This window comes from Anas acuta, chromosome 5, assembly GCF_963932015.1.
Source record: "Anas acuta chromosome 5, bAnaAcu1.1, whole genome shotgun sequence".
In the NCBI taxonomy this organism is placed as follows: Eukaryota; Metazoa; Chordata; class Aves; order Anseriformes; family Anatidae; genus Anas; species Anas acuta.
In genome coordinates this window covers 29108385-29122439 of record NC_088983.1, presented here as the reverse complement: position 1 = coordinate 29122439, position 14055 = coordinate 29108385, and the positions used below count along the sequence as shown (strand labels likewise).

Genomic DNA, 14055 nt, shown 5'->3' with positions numbered 1-14055 from the left:
CCACTGCAACAGTGTCTCTGGTAACTGAAATTTTGATCTAATAAAAGATCTTCACGTCTCAGCAGATGCTGCGCCTTCATCAAGCCATGGACTGTCAAGTGCAGGGGGTGGTATTGGTGCATGCATTTTAATCCTTGTTTGCACAGTGCTTTGAAGGTGTAAAACACCTCGGAAATGCTAGCTTTTTATTGTTACTATTATCACTGTCATCTTAATTTTCTACTGTTGTGGATATCACTTATTCATGAGAAATCAACGCAACAAGTGGGAGTTCTCCCAAAGCTTTTTAGATCATATTGTTTTCAGTCACATAATGCCAGATGTCTCAGAGGAATCTGATCTGACACAAAACCAGACAAGTCACTAGAAAACTGTATACAAAAAGACACCGGCTGCTACACTACAGCTGGTGGCACCGATGGATATATATGTTATTTTCAAAGCCCTCCCTTTGCTGCAAAGGCCAGGACAGAGCACAGGCTGGGAAGAACAGCCACAATGCAAAGAGCCTTGGGGGGCGAGCCTTGTCTGAGGTTTGTGAGTTTTGCTTATTACTTAATTTAGCAATATCGGGAAAAAACAAGAAAGGAGAACAGTTGGAGGTTTTCCAGGCTCGGAATGCTACATGCAGAAGCAGAGCTGTAATTAAACATGCTTGCCTACTGAAATATGTGTACAATCGCTATGGGATACTGTAACTAGCAACATCTATCTGACTGTTCTTAAAGCCGAAGCAGCAGTTTTGTGCTAGCATCTGCTGGCTGTGCCTGTGCTTGGTAAACCTGCCTCTGTGTGGCACCTTCTACGCGGCTTCCAAACTGATGCTGGAGCAGCCAAGGAACCTTTGTACAGTGTGGGTATATCTGAGCCCCGCGTGGTGCATGGAAGGATTTCCACCACTGCTGCCCCTATGCTGTTGCAGGTGTTTACTTTCTCCCTTACAGATTAATTGTAGAAAAGAGTGAGCTGCTTCTTTAATTATTGTTATTATTGCACAGCGATTCTGTATGCCAAGGAGCCTCTAAAAAAGAGAATGGGTGGGAGGGATTATATATGACAGGAGTAGAGTTGCAGATTGTGTATTGCTGGCCCATTTCGGTAAGTGGCTCTAATTCCCTCTGTGCTGCCCTGCTGCTTTGATCAGCAATGAAACTGTTAACAGCGCTGACAACTAAATAATTGTCTCAACTGGCATCGCATTTTAAACTTCCCCTGGCGAATACTGGCAGATCACACCCCTCAGGGTTATTGTTCCAGCTTCTCTTTGCTCCTAGCGCTGGGTCGAATCGCGCTGCGCTTATTTTGAGGATTTTCTTCTGCAGCCACCACGCTCAGGGAGTCGTTCTGTTTTTTCGAGCCAGGGCTGGGTGCATAGACGGCGTGCCGGCAGCGTGTGGGAGGCGTGCTGCATTGCCATGTGCCCCCGGAGCAGAGGCTCGGCATGCGGGTGCCAGCCCTGGGTCCTGCGCTGATCCGCAGCTCGGAGGAGTGGTGCGTGTGGGAGCGGGCTGGAAAGCCTCTGCGTGCGCCTAGTGCGAGGGTTTGGGGAAGGGACAGCTGCCCCGAGCACAGGCGTCGCGTGGGAGAGGAGAGGGTGGCCGGCTGAGACAGCAAGCACCACGGTGAGTGTCTTTTCCTTCTTCCCAAAGCCCACCCCAGCCTTCAGGGCTCCCGGTAGCTCTTCAAAATCTCCCCTCGCGTAGACTCTTCCTTTAGTGCTTCCGGGCTCTCCTTTTTACCTGCCCTCCTCTTCTCCCCTCGCTTTTCATTCCCCTCCTCTCCTTTCTTTGTTTCCATTGCCCTGCCTCTGAGGCTGGATGCAGTCTCATGCAAATGCAGTGGGTTCTTTGAACATTTGTAGCCTTATGCCTTGAGAACTGTTGACTGGCAGGAATCGGCTGTGATGGATTTATAAGTACCTGAATGCCTTATTTGCATTTCTGTCTGCTCAGAAACACAAGCGCTCAGCTCCCTTGAGGTCTGAATTCTGCTAGAGACAGCTGTGGCAGTGGCATCCGTTGATTAGCTTCATAAATTGACATTTTCAGGAATTTGTTCTGGTACAGCTGGGTTGGCCGTTTCACTACCCTCTGCTGCTAAATAACTTGGGTAACTTGTCACCTGCATAAGGGGCTGGAGTCCCATAGGGATAACTAGCATCAGTGAGAGCCCACCTGGGAGCGTGCCTCGCCTCACGCTGCTGCTATTCCTTGTCAGCAGTCTGTATGGACTTCTGGTGGATTTTGTTGAGCTAAAACCCCAATCAGCCTGATTAAGCCTTGTGTCTAGGTTGCTCATAGAATTAGGAATTTGACGAGTGAGTTAAGATTGGAGTAGTGAATCCCCTGCGAGATTGGGTCTTGCCTGCTTATAGGTTGTACTTTTACCTACAGTTCTGCAACACTGCTGTAACCCTCCCCAAGTGCACATGCAGGTCTGCCAGTATGAACACGCTTATCCCAGCACAGCTTTTTCCCCTGTGGGAAAGGAGAACAAGCTCTTCCAGTATAGAGCACCTTTATTTGGCTGTGACTCCATCCACACTTTTTGTTGTACTGGCAGAAGTACATCAGCGAATAGTGCTGCTAACTTAGATGGGTGAACTGGTACAAAGTCACGCGCAGAACAAGTCTTGGTCTGCACACAGCCTCCAGAACTCCTTGCAAGCGAGCGTCAAATATGCCACACGTTTGTGATCATGCCTATGTGAGCGGAGGTACAGCGGAAAGACATCATGTTGCTTTGCCTGTTGTGTGTTCACAGGTAAGAAACCGAGACTTGGGCAGTGTGTTGGCTGAAAAGTCATGACTTGTGAGTCATGGATTGTAGTTTATTTTTAAATAAAATGTGTAAGACTTTTTTGACTTCCAGACTGGCGGCTGGCCTGTGTTTTTGTTTGCCTCGTATTGGCAATATAAGAGAGCCACGGCAGAGGTGCAAGCTCCTTGCACCAGTGAAAAGAGAGTGCCTGGCAGCAGAGAAATACTCGGCATTTGTATCTGCAGTCATCTGCCTCAGCCACCTGCAGGGCAGGGCAGTCCTGAGATCAGTGGGTACAGAGGGAAACTTCTAAAGATTCCAAACAGATACTATCATACCAAATATCATGGTTTATTGATTGTGTTTTTTTCCCAGCCCTGCTGCTGAGCTGGATGATGAGCAGTAGCCATACAGGAAAGGCTTTGCAGGCAAAACAAAAATACGTATGGTACAGGAAACACTTGGTACTCAGAGTACCTGGGGGAAGGCAGTGCCATCAACTGGCTATGGTCTTCTGCAGAGCAACTGTCCTAATTTCACATGACTGACCTGTGTCTGGAAACATGGGACCTAGCTAAAACTTGTAGGTTTTCTTCTGCCACAGAGTAAATAAATCAGTATGACCCTTTGTGCATGAGAAGAGGTTATTTTGAGGCAGGCGATGGTGAGGTGAAGGAGTTTGGGGGACAAAAAGATGGTGCTCTCAGAAGATTGCAAAGCCGTGCTAAGAGGAATGTGTTTTCTTTGTGCTGCTTGCAGTCATCAACCTGTTTGTTGGCACAGTTACCTTGCTGGGCTGTTGTGGGAAATAAACGTCAGCAGAATCTAATAGTTTCCCCCTGTGCGTTAGAGTCACCTCCGTCTCATTTAATTTCCACCTTTGCTTACTGCGAGTGCTGTTTCAGTGCTGCGGTCCTTGACTTCATTTCCTCCAGACTGCGCGCTGCTTCAGAGACAGCCTTCCAGACAGCAGCAGAGCAGGGAGGAAAACCTTTGCTGTTGCTTCCCAAGCTCATCTACTGCCTGTGACTCGGACGGCGTTGGCAGAGGTGGCTCTGTGCGCAGGCTGGGGCTGGGTCGTGCCGTAGTGCCTGGGGCCATTAGGGAACAAAGAGCCAACCTTGGACAAATCCACAGCTGGGATATAACCCAGCCTAGCATCCAGCTCGCCCTGGTCTTCGCTGCTTCTTTCTGTGAGAAAGGTGATCTGCGGCAGTCCTTTTGCTGGTTTAAATTACTTATCTCCCTGGGCTGACTCAAGGTTTTTGCTTGCTCTGTTTGCCTTGGGTAGGAGCTGTGGGCTGTCAGCAGCTGATCTTTTTCCTCAAAGAGTCCAGCAACGTCGACAGCCCTGGAAGGAGAGGCAGAGGCATCAGCCAGGTCCTTGCCTGCAGTTGTTGGCAGCGAGGCTTGCAGTCAGGACACTTTACGTGGGATTTACAGACAGACACGGTATCAGCTCAGCCCCACTCCCACAGGAGACTGCAGAATCCATTGGTGAGCAGCTTTGGAAATCTCTTTTTTTTATTGTCTCGTCACCTCCGCTTTTAACCAGATGTGACTGCTCATTATAAAAAAAATCAATCGTCCTTACTGCGATCCCATCACTGGTGTCTCAGTTGTGAGCTGTGCAGGGGAGAAGTCATTAATAGCAGTGTTTATATATGCCCCTAAAGACGAAGAGTTGACTGCAGTGGAAGATGAATTTTGCTGGGAAAGGTGCTGAATGAGCTGACTTGATCAAGGGGAAGACATAAAATGTGATGCTGTTTAGTTTTCTGTGTTTCTCTCAGACATTAGCTGGCATGGTCTGTTGCTCCATAGCAAATGTGTCTGGGTCCGAGTGGCTGCTTGAGCCAGAATCCCAGTATGCTTTTTGAGGCAGGGGCAATTACTTACTACGTGTTTGTACAGCTCCTAACACTTCTGGGTGCAGTAATGACTGATTGCTAATGGTTGGGCAATAGTATTTATTGCTGGCAGCTGGTAAGAGCAGCCTGTGTTTATGCCCTGTAGGGGAATTCAGTATTTGTGCACAGCCGTGGGATGTTAAAGGTTTTGTACCTTTCAGAGGCACCACAAAGTCTGTACAGGCCATCTAGCCTTATGCCATTTTAAGTGCTTCCTTACTTCATTTCAGAGATATTTGTTTATTCCTTCCCTTGTTACCCTCCCAAACCTTTCAAATCTTTTCCATCTGGGCTTTTGTGTTTATAAACTCTTCTGTGTTCAGAGCTTGTAGGCAGCAACCATTTCGAAGCCTACTTTTGTAATGCAGACCAAATTACTGCCAGAAAGCACCATGGCCTCACGTTCTCCACCTCTTCCCTACAGCCTCACAGGTCTGAGATACCTCCCTTTTACTCGCTGGATGCCTGGCCCTGTGCTCGCAGCTCTAAGTCAGCATTGCTCCATTAAGGAGGCCACAAAACTCCCCCGATTTACGCAGCCCGGGGATCTGGCGCAGCACAATTGCTATTGAAATATTTTCATTTGTCTTGGTTTGTTTTCTCTTGAAGAGCCACAGTGCAGCAACTCTGACTCCTGTTTTGTAAGAGCTGTGCAGCTGAAGCCTATCACTTTTTTTCTGGTATGGAAAAGATGAGCTGGTCAGCCCAGAGCATGGCTCAAGTCTGGCCTCATAAAATCTGTCTGTCACCTTTTAGCCATTCTCCTCGCTGCTTCCTTTTCGTAGCAGAGATAATGGGAGCGTTTCCTGCTAACTCTTGTCTCTTCGTGATGAATTGCAGTGGTCTGTGTTGGAAAGCATTGTCTGGCTGCTCTTAGCGCTGCGATAAAGAAAATGCTGTGAATCGGCTGCATTGTGTTTGGCTTCCTTTCAGCCAGGGGCAATCTGGACCTGATCTTCCTTCTGTGCCGGGCCTCAGCCCGCAGTTGTTCAGGAGGCAAAGATTTTTATTTTTTTGCTTAAAGACACATTTACACTTTCAGCGTGGAGCTGTTGAAGGTCAGTGTGATTCATAAAGCTGAAGGCGGGAGTCTACAGGAGCCCCTGATTCTCCAGATCCTCCTTTGCCCTCTCCACCCTCCCCTGTGGCAGCACTGGAGCTGGCGTGGATGCCCTCATGCCAGCAGTGTGCTGCATGCTTAGCTCGTAGCCTCGCCAGCTGCGAGCCCTGCAGCTCTCCAGTCAGGGCTGCTTCCCCTCCTTGTATTTCTAGTGCTCGTAGGAAGGAGTGCTTGGAGCTCAGCAGCAGTGTTTTGTTTCAGTTGGGGCTTTTCTTGCTTGAATCTTTCCATTCAGGGACAAAAAAAAGCCAATGTCAGTATAGGTTAGCTTTAAAGTGATGGGAAAAGTCCTCTTCCTCTGTTCCACGGCTTTCAGATTTGCTGTCTTTTGTCAAGAGCTGCATTGTCGGGTTTGCTGCCCACAAAGTGGGGAGGTGGGTCCTGCTCTGGCCTACACTGGCGTCAGCAAGGAGGAATTTCATGTCACCACTGGTACTATTTTAATATAAAAGTGATATGAGGGGAAGGGGACTCAGGTCTTCGGTGTCAGGTGTTTCCAAATACTGTTGAAATGTATCGGATGCTTTTAAACAGCAAGCTTGGGATCACTACGGAGCACGTTTAAGTTGCTTGGGGGTCTACCTTTTTCACTGAAATGAAGTCAGGGGCAAGATGTACGCTCTGTCATAACTGCTTGCTTGCTGGGATTCTCCAGGGCTTTAATTTATAGCTGATACCTCACACAAAGAGTTTCTGTCTGGCTTCTGCCCGGCACACACCCATGCATGGGCAGTGGGACAGTCGTGTCGATACTGGAGCAGCCACCAGCAGAAATACTGGGTTAGTATTATTCGAGCAGGTAGGAGGAGATCAGCAAAGACAAATGCGTGCTTAAATTCACATGCCGTGGGTGTGTTCATTCACCTGCTTCTCACTCTGGCTGAAGTGACAGTGCAGTTTACCCAAGCTGCTTCTTTTTTCCAGCTAAATGCCAGATAAACTGACAGAGAAGGAAGGACAGAGGTAGGCGCAGAAAGGTTGTGAGCTCGAGAATTGAGTGCAGATTTTGTTGTGCACGCTGCATCGGCCTGTGCACGGTTTGAGTCCTTTGGGCTCATTTAACACAGCATAGATTCCACCCTAATGCTCTTTGTGGGTTGTCTAGTTTCCTTCCTCCCACAGAGATTTTTAATTAAAAATCTAGGACCAAAATAACTGCAATGCCGTCTTTTAACTATTGTTGAAGGAAGAGTTTGATGCTCTTGTCTCTGGAGAAACAGTGCATTTTATGCAAAAAATACACAGTGTATTAATTTCCTTTAGAATTCAAGGGAGAGTGGCTGAACCAGAGGAAGTATAGGTGGATGCTAAATTTAAACCACTGTACAGCAGATCTCAGTATGCCACAGCACCCAGAAGCCTGAAAAGCTAAACAGGGGCATATAAGGATCTTTTCAAAAATAGATGCACTTCCTTAAAATTTCTTTGGTCTTGTTTATTCAGCCCTCCTTGTGAAGGCCCCAGAGGTTTACAGAGCCCGTTTGAATCTGACGTGGGAATCAACAAAGTGGAGAAGTGGAAAATTCAGTGACTGGAGCACCATGTCGTGGGATGCAGTCATTTCTCCGTCACTTAGCTGTTCTTCAGCCATTTATAAGCCAGCTCAGCTATAATTTAGTGGGCTTGTGGTTGGAGCCATTGGGCACAAGTATGGCTTGTGTTTGGCACAGGATGTCAAGGTAGAAGTATACTTACAGTCTTAAATCCTTGTCGTCCACTTCATTCTTTGTGAGCGTGTGTTTGATATGATGGATGCCAATGATAACGAATAATCTCAGTTTGATTCTGGGAAATCTTTGTGAAACTGGACGGCGCTTGTTTTCTTTCTTGTAAGTTGGCTTGCAAACATCTACCACATCTACTGCCATGCTGAAGTTACTTTCTGAGCCTGAGTCTGCAAATGGCACAGCAGGACTTAAGATAAAAGTCTGATTTTCTTCTGCTTTGTTACAAGGGAGCAATATTTCACAAACAAGGAAGTACTGTCAGAGGACACTATCAAGCATGAAAGCAGGTCTTAAAATTAGCTTGGTATTTCCTAGTAATTGTGTGGTGGGAGTGTAGCCCCAAGGCATGGTCTTTTCTAGATTTAATTATGTAAAGGCAGAGGTGGATATCATAGAAAGCCATCAGTGAGGCTTGCAGTAGACTGGTTTTTATAAATGTCATTAAAGCTTGAAGTAGGATCCTTCCATTAAAAGAGAATATGATCTCATTATGTGATTTAGATAGCAATGTGAGGCTGTAATGATGCTCCTTAATATGCTCTTTTTAAAGGAAAATATCAAGACAAGAGTTGACCTTGAAGATGTGGCCTGCCTGCAAATGATATAACCGCACACCTATCCAAAGCGGTGTGTTCTTGTCATGGCTTTAAATCTCCAAGAGCTTTAGTTCAAGCAACTAAACGATTTCTCATTTGTGTTGCCGTGTACCTGGTCCTGTATTTCCATCACTGCACTGGGTCTGTCCCACACCCTGTCTGCCCTGGTACAGAGCCAGTCGCAGTGACTCCAGCAGGACAGCCCTGGGAATCCTTGTCATCCATATGAAACTTCAGTTTAAAGAAGTACGCAAATGTTTCTAGATAACACAGAAATTTAGAGGCTGAGATCTGGCTCCTGGGCTTGTTACAAAGTGGATCCTTAGTGGATGGAACCGCTTGGCTAGTGCATGTTACAAAAAGTGTGCCAGAAAGTGTGAGGGCACATTATTTCCTGCATGTTGTGAATGCACATGGTTGTACTTTTTGGTTTGGCGAGGAGTCTTTGCTAATCTGCATTCTGACTTTTTTTCCCTGCGTAAAAGAATGCTATCTACCAATATCAGTAATAAATAATAGTAAACTTTAAATAAAAATTCAGTGAGATGCATAAGTGTTCAGGTGCTTGATGGATGCTTAACAGTCGTGATTTACCTTTTGCTCATCTTCAGCTGAATATATTAGAACGTGGTATTGAAGTACTAAAGAGGATTCAGTGAAAGCACTTTACCTTCCTGCACAGATTGATGGAAACACCTTCACATGAGCTTTATTCAGTAGGAATGCCTTCAGAAATCAGGGCCTAAAGGAGATTGTGCAAAGTATGATTTACTGAACATATAAACGTGACGGAGTAAGACAAAGGCCTGCAAAAAAGTTATTCACTGCTGTCTTTCTCTGAATGCCAGGGGCTTTCTTATCTTTCTGGTGGTATGTGTAAAACCTGGAATTCTGCCTGCAGTTGCTGGGGAAATAATTAATGCTGAGGTACTAGTCATAATTACAGCAAGAGAGGTATGATCTATGCAGTTAGCAAGGGGAAAGACCAGTGGAATTGCTAAGCCAGGAGAGGCCCGTCAGTGCTAGCGGGAAATGTAATATGCTGTGTTAAATTAATAGCCTTCTGCATAACAATCAATTTACAGCTTAAAGGTCAGCGGAGGTGGATATAAAAATCATTGAGCATTCATTTCAAAGACCCACTTATTGATAGTCTTACTCTAAAGTAAACTCTAGCACAATGTTTACAAAGTAAATGGCAAAGTATTTGAAGACAAAACACATGAGGACTATACTTATTGCAAAGCACAAACCCCATTTCCAAGCCATAAGATCACAGACTCCTCTCCCAAACGAACCACAGCTTTAGCGATGGGCCGATGTTTGCACACAGGAGATCTTTATCCAAACCAGAGGTGATTCTGAAGATGAGGTTTTCCGACATGCCAAATGAAAATGTTTTGCACTTTTTGACTCTGCCTTCCCCTGTCTTTGTCCCAGGTTGGGGATCCCCAGAATGAATGATCTGGGATGTTTTTTTCCCCAGTGTGGGCATGCAATTCCTATAGGTGTGCTGCTTGGGGCCGTTGTACATAAGTTCACCGCAGAGGGAGATTAGTTGTGAGACAGTTAAGCATATATGCACCCCTGGTGTGCCTTGAGCTGCAAATGTTTTAACTAGTGTATACAAAGAAAGCATTAATCAAGGCATCTTACAAAGAATTATAGGAGATTGTTTTTTCTCCTGATTACTACATTACTGTCCCTGCCCAGTGCAGGAAAGGGTGAGCAGAGAAGCAGAGGGTGGTTAGAAAAACATTTTTTTTCTGTTCTGGGAGAGAGCAAGAGCAGATAGATAGCTGAGGGTAGCTCTGGTAGGCATTGTCCATAAAAACAGCATGAGAGAAGCAGCTTCAAGCACATGAGCCCTGAGTTAGGTTGTAGGGATGAATGAGCCGCACCTCTGAGCCTGCTGAAGCAGCTGAGAAAAAATCCCTCATGTTTCATGTAATCATAATGAAGCAGTCTTTAGATCTGGCTTTCCACAACTTGCTTCTGTTGCTGCAGACAGATGTCTTCAGCAACCCATGTTATTTTTTTTCCCCTCTCTGGACTGATGGTCAAGCTGAGCGGGATGGCACCCAGCAGAGGGTTTGAAGTCCTGCTGTAGCAGCACTTCCCTGTATCTGGAGCGCAGGAAGGATGAAAAGAGTGGGGCTGACTTGCGACTTGGCAGAGCAAGACATAGACCACCAAAATACCAAGACCCAAATACCAAAGACCACCACTGCTGAGGAGCGGTCCCCTTGGCAGCACAGCAGAGAAATAGCTGGCCCTGATTATTCTGGGGAGTGGCTGACACTTTGTGTGCTCGGCTTCCAGCTAACAGCACGACAGCCTGAAACCTTCCTTGCACACTGTAATATTTGCACTCTGGCTGTTGCCTAACCAAATGCCATGGGTAACTTAGAGAAAAGATTGCCTGCTCAGGCACTGTTCCCTCTGTCAGCTTTTATTTAACTGTAAGTAGGGGGTTGGTTGTCCAATTACCTATCTTATAAATAGGTATTTTAGGAATAGCTTCCCAAAACAGATTTCACAGACTTTCTGGATTGATCGGGAGTTCTTCAGCTGTTGTGAATCACCAGTGAACCACTGAACTAATAATTTACCACTGCTGAAGATCTGAGCTGCCATTTTTCCCTGTGAATAGTTGGGACTGTAAAAGCCAGAATGTATCTGCTAACAATTTGCCTTTTCATTCATGAAAATTTTACCTCCTCAGGGTTAATCGAGTCAGGAAATGTCAGTATCTTTGGATTTAATTTTCCTTATTGATGCAGATTCTAGAGTGAAGGAAGGGCTGCTGTGAATACAAAATGTGGCTTAATTTGATTTCTGGGAAATATTTAGTGACCAGAAAAAGAGAAGGTTGTTTGAAACAAGTCTTGAATAAATTAAGAATCCCCCTAACTGGCACAGCCTTCTTGACTGTACCAACCCCCTAATTAACTATTTATAGAGCATATTTCCAATCTATTTTAAAATGCTGAACATGAGAGTAAGCAAACCAACCTACCCACCGGTTTGCAGAGGGTAGGGGCAGGATAATGTCTGCACAGTGTTTAGCTGTACAGTAATTATATATCAGCAACTTAGAAATGTAAAGATGGAGCCAGGAAAATTCTATCCCCTGAAACCTTTGCCGCTGTCTTCCCAGCAAGCATGAGAGGCTCAAAATGCAGAGCAGCCACGTGAAAGGCATCTCTGCTCCAACATGTAATGTCTGTCACTGCGTTACTCACAGCCTTCACCCCAAACAGGTCCAGTGTCAGAAGCAGAGAGCTCTGGCAGTCCCCACTCACTTCGGTGGCAGCCATGAGGTTTGCTCATAAAACAAGGATTATTCTTGCCACGTTGCTCTTCCCTGGGCTATTGCTGATGCTGCTTGCAAGCAGAAGTCCCACCAGGCAATTGCACTCTGTTAGGTTCATCTCTTTCACTGTCCTGTGCTTCATGGTTGCAGGCTTTTCATCTGCTCTATTTTTTGGTTTAAAAGATAAAGTAGTCTCAAAGACAGGGTTAGCAAGAAGTTTATTTCTTGCTACTGAATTATTTATTCCTGTTTAAGCTCCAGTGAACAGCTCACATTTAACAGCATATTACTGCCTTAAGAGCTGTCAACACTGAAGGGGCAATCCTGAAACCCAGTGTGTTTAGCGACTCTCTCAATTCTCTCTGTATTCCCTTTTTTCCCTTTCCTGCATTTTTGTGATGAGGACCACAGAACCGACAGCCAGAAATGACTTGAGCTGCAAGCTTCAGGGCTTTTTAATCTAGCAGGACTAACGAATAGATAAATTCTTGCAAAAGCTAAGGTGAAGATTTTTTCCCAAGGAAGTTAGTTTTCTAAGAGAGCTCATGGATTCTGTATCAGCTGGAGTGTTCAGATCAAGGCAAGGTATCTCTCTTTGACTGTCCTCTGTCTCATTTGCTAGACTTGGAGGGAATGCAGCAACAGTGGGGGAAATTTGTCACTTTTTTGGCAGTTGAAATGACTCATATTTGGGTATGTCCAGCTCGATAAACTGCCTGCTTGTGCTCAGGTGTCGAGAAGTGTGCCACCGACATCGGTGTGAGCAGTTCTCTGCTTGTGTCTGTGCAGAGATGAAGTTGGCTGGTAGGGCCCTTGTGCTGCCATGTCGGGAAGTCCCCACCCTGCCAGCGGCATGTGAGGGCGGGACGGACAGATGGTTTGTGTCTGTGACTGGTTCCCTGGTGGGGATGGACTGGGGATTCCTACCTGGCTGCGTGATGGGCACGGCCAAGCTGGATCGCTGCTTTCTGGGGAGAATGTCCCATGGACCTGCTTTTCCTCTGAACTGCTTATGAGCAGTTCCAGAGCGGAGAGCTGAAGTGGCCTTGCTGGAAACAAATGCAGAAAATAGCTCAGTGTTAGCATTCCAAAACCAGCTATTTAGCCTGGATTATTTTTAAATATTTTGCTCTGAGACATGTAACTAGCTGTATTTTCTTCTTCTCTCTTTTTGTGTTTTAGGTTAGCTTTAATTTTGCTGCCCCACAACCCTGCACTCTGCAGTCAAGAATATCTATGCAAAAAAAAAGAGGTTAGTTAAGGTGCCAAATGTTAGGCAGCTAAGTTATTCACGTTGCATTGGACCTTAATTCTCCTGCTGCAGATGATTCAGATCCAGTGGGGGACACAAGTCCCCTACAAATTGCACATACCTGTCCTGTTTTGGGGCTAGCCCCAGCTGGTAGCCATTCATCCCTTTTTGGATATTACAGACACCCCCATCTGAAGGTTCACCCATGGTCAGCAACGGGGTTCAGGCTGGTCTGTATCAAATTGAGGTCTTGGGCACTGAGGCTGTCTCCTGCGGGAAGGAAGGAACAGACTCACCTTGTAAATCACAGCTAGTTTATAGAGTCAGCGCAACCTGCTGTGTAAATAAATGAAGCTGCAAAAAAAAAAAAAAAGACAAAATGTTCTTACGGAGACTGCCTTCTCCCGGGGTTAGCAGAGCAGTTGGAGGGACAGCGCACTGATGAAACACGGGAGGGGAGTTTCTCACACTGGGACACATTCGTGGCATCCCCCCCATGTGCTGCATCAGCCATGCAGGCAGAGCCCCAGCTCCAAGAGTCCACTGAGGCTTCCCCATTAAACTTGGTCATTTGGGCAAGAGCGAAAGTGCTGGGGGCAGGAAGAGCAGGGCAGGATGTCCCAGCCTAAAGGAGACGGGAAAGCTTGGAGGCTTTTTTCAGGAAATGCATCCCATCTCAAAGGATTTTCCTTTGCACAGTGACCGTCCCCCGGGGAAGCAGCAGACCTCATGTCCTGCAATGCCAGCCCAAAGGCTGGCTTAATGCTTCTTGCTAGCAAGAGCCCTGCCCATCAGAGCTGCACACGGGGAGAGAATAGTGCTTCTAACTCTGGAAGGCGACAGTCATAGTATCTGTTTGTAAGGGGTAAGAAAGAGCTGCTTGTTGGATGTGTATAAAAGAAACCTTTAATTCCAGTCAGGATGGTCTAACGCATCAGCCAAGTGGTGGTAAAGAGCACAGTACCACCCGGCTCCTGTGCAGGGATGCAGGGGGGCTTTCAAGGACACAAATGCTGTTCTTTACCCTTGCAGAGCAGCAAGACTTACCATATTAGTCAAACTGCTAGGCTGATCTGTCATTTTAAAGAAAAATGAAAATATTTATATGTGCTCTAATAGAAAATAAGGGCAGGAGTGACGCTAGTTTTTCTGTCCCACTTACCTGCAAATCTCCACTTGCTGCTCTCTGCAGCCAACGCTGCTGGTCATCCTCCACGCTGCTCATTTTAAATGCTGATTTTTGCAGGTGCAACTCTGCTCACACCAATGGAGTTACTTCTATAAAAGAGTCTCCAAAATCTTAAAAGCAAACAAAAAAGAGGAATTTTAGCTGCTATACGGTGGATAGACCCAGTAAGTAACTATTATCCTAGA

The 14055-nt window shown here is 46.1% G+C and overlaps 1 protein-coding gene across 5 annotated transcripts in view; it reads left to right on the top strand.

The window, feature by feature from the left end:
* The window catches only part of OSBPL5 (oxysterol binding protein like 5), a 132573-nt gene that overhangs the window by 56846 nt on the left and 61672 nt on the right, over positions 1 to 14055 (top strand). Inside the window, exon 1 of one of the 5 annotated variants that reach the window (XM_068683481.1) lies at positions 1263 to 1622. The exons of 3 other annotated variants lie outside the window; for them this stretch is intronic. The gene's annotated coding sequence lies outside the window, so the exon portion shown is untranslated. Of the gene's footprint in view, positions 1 to 1262; positions 1623 to 4128; positions 4258 to 14055 lie in introns of those variants that run through there. One more of the 5 variants, XM_068683484.1, reaches the window with a different exon arrangement.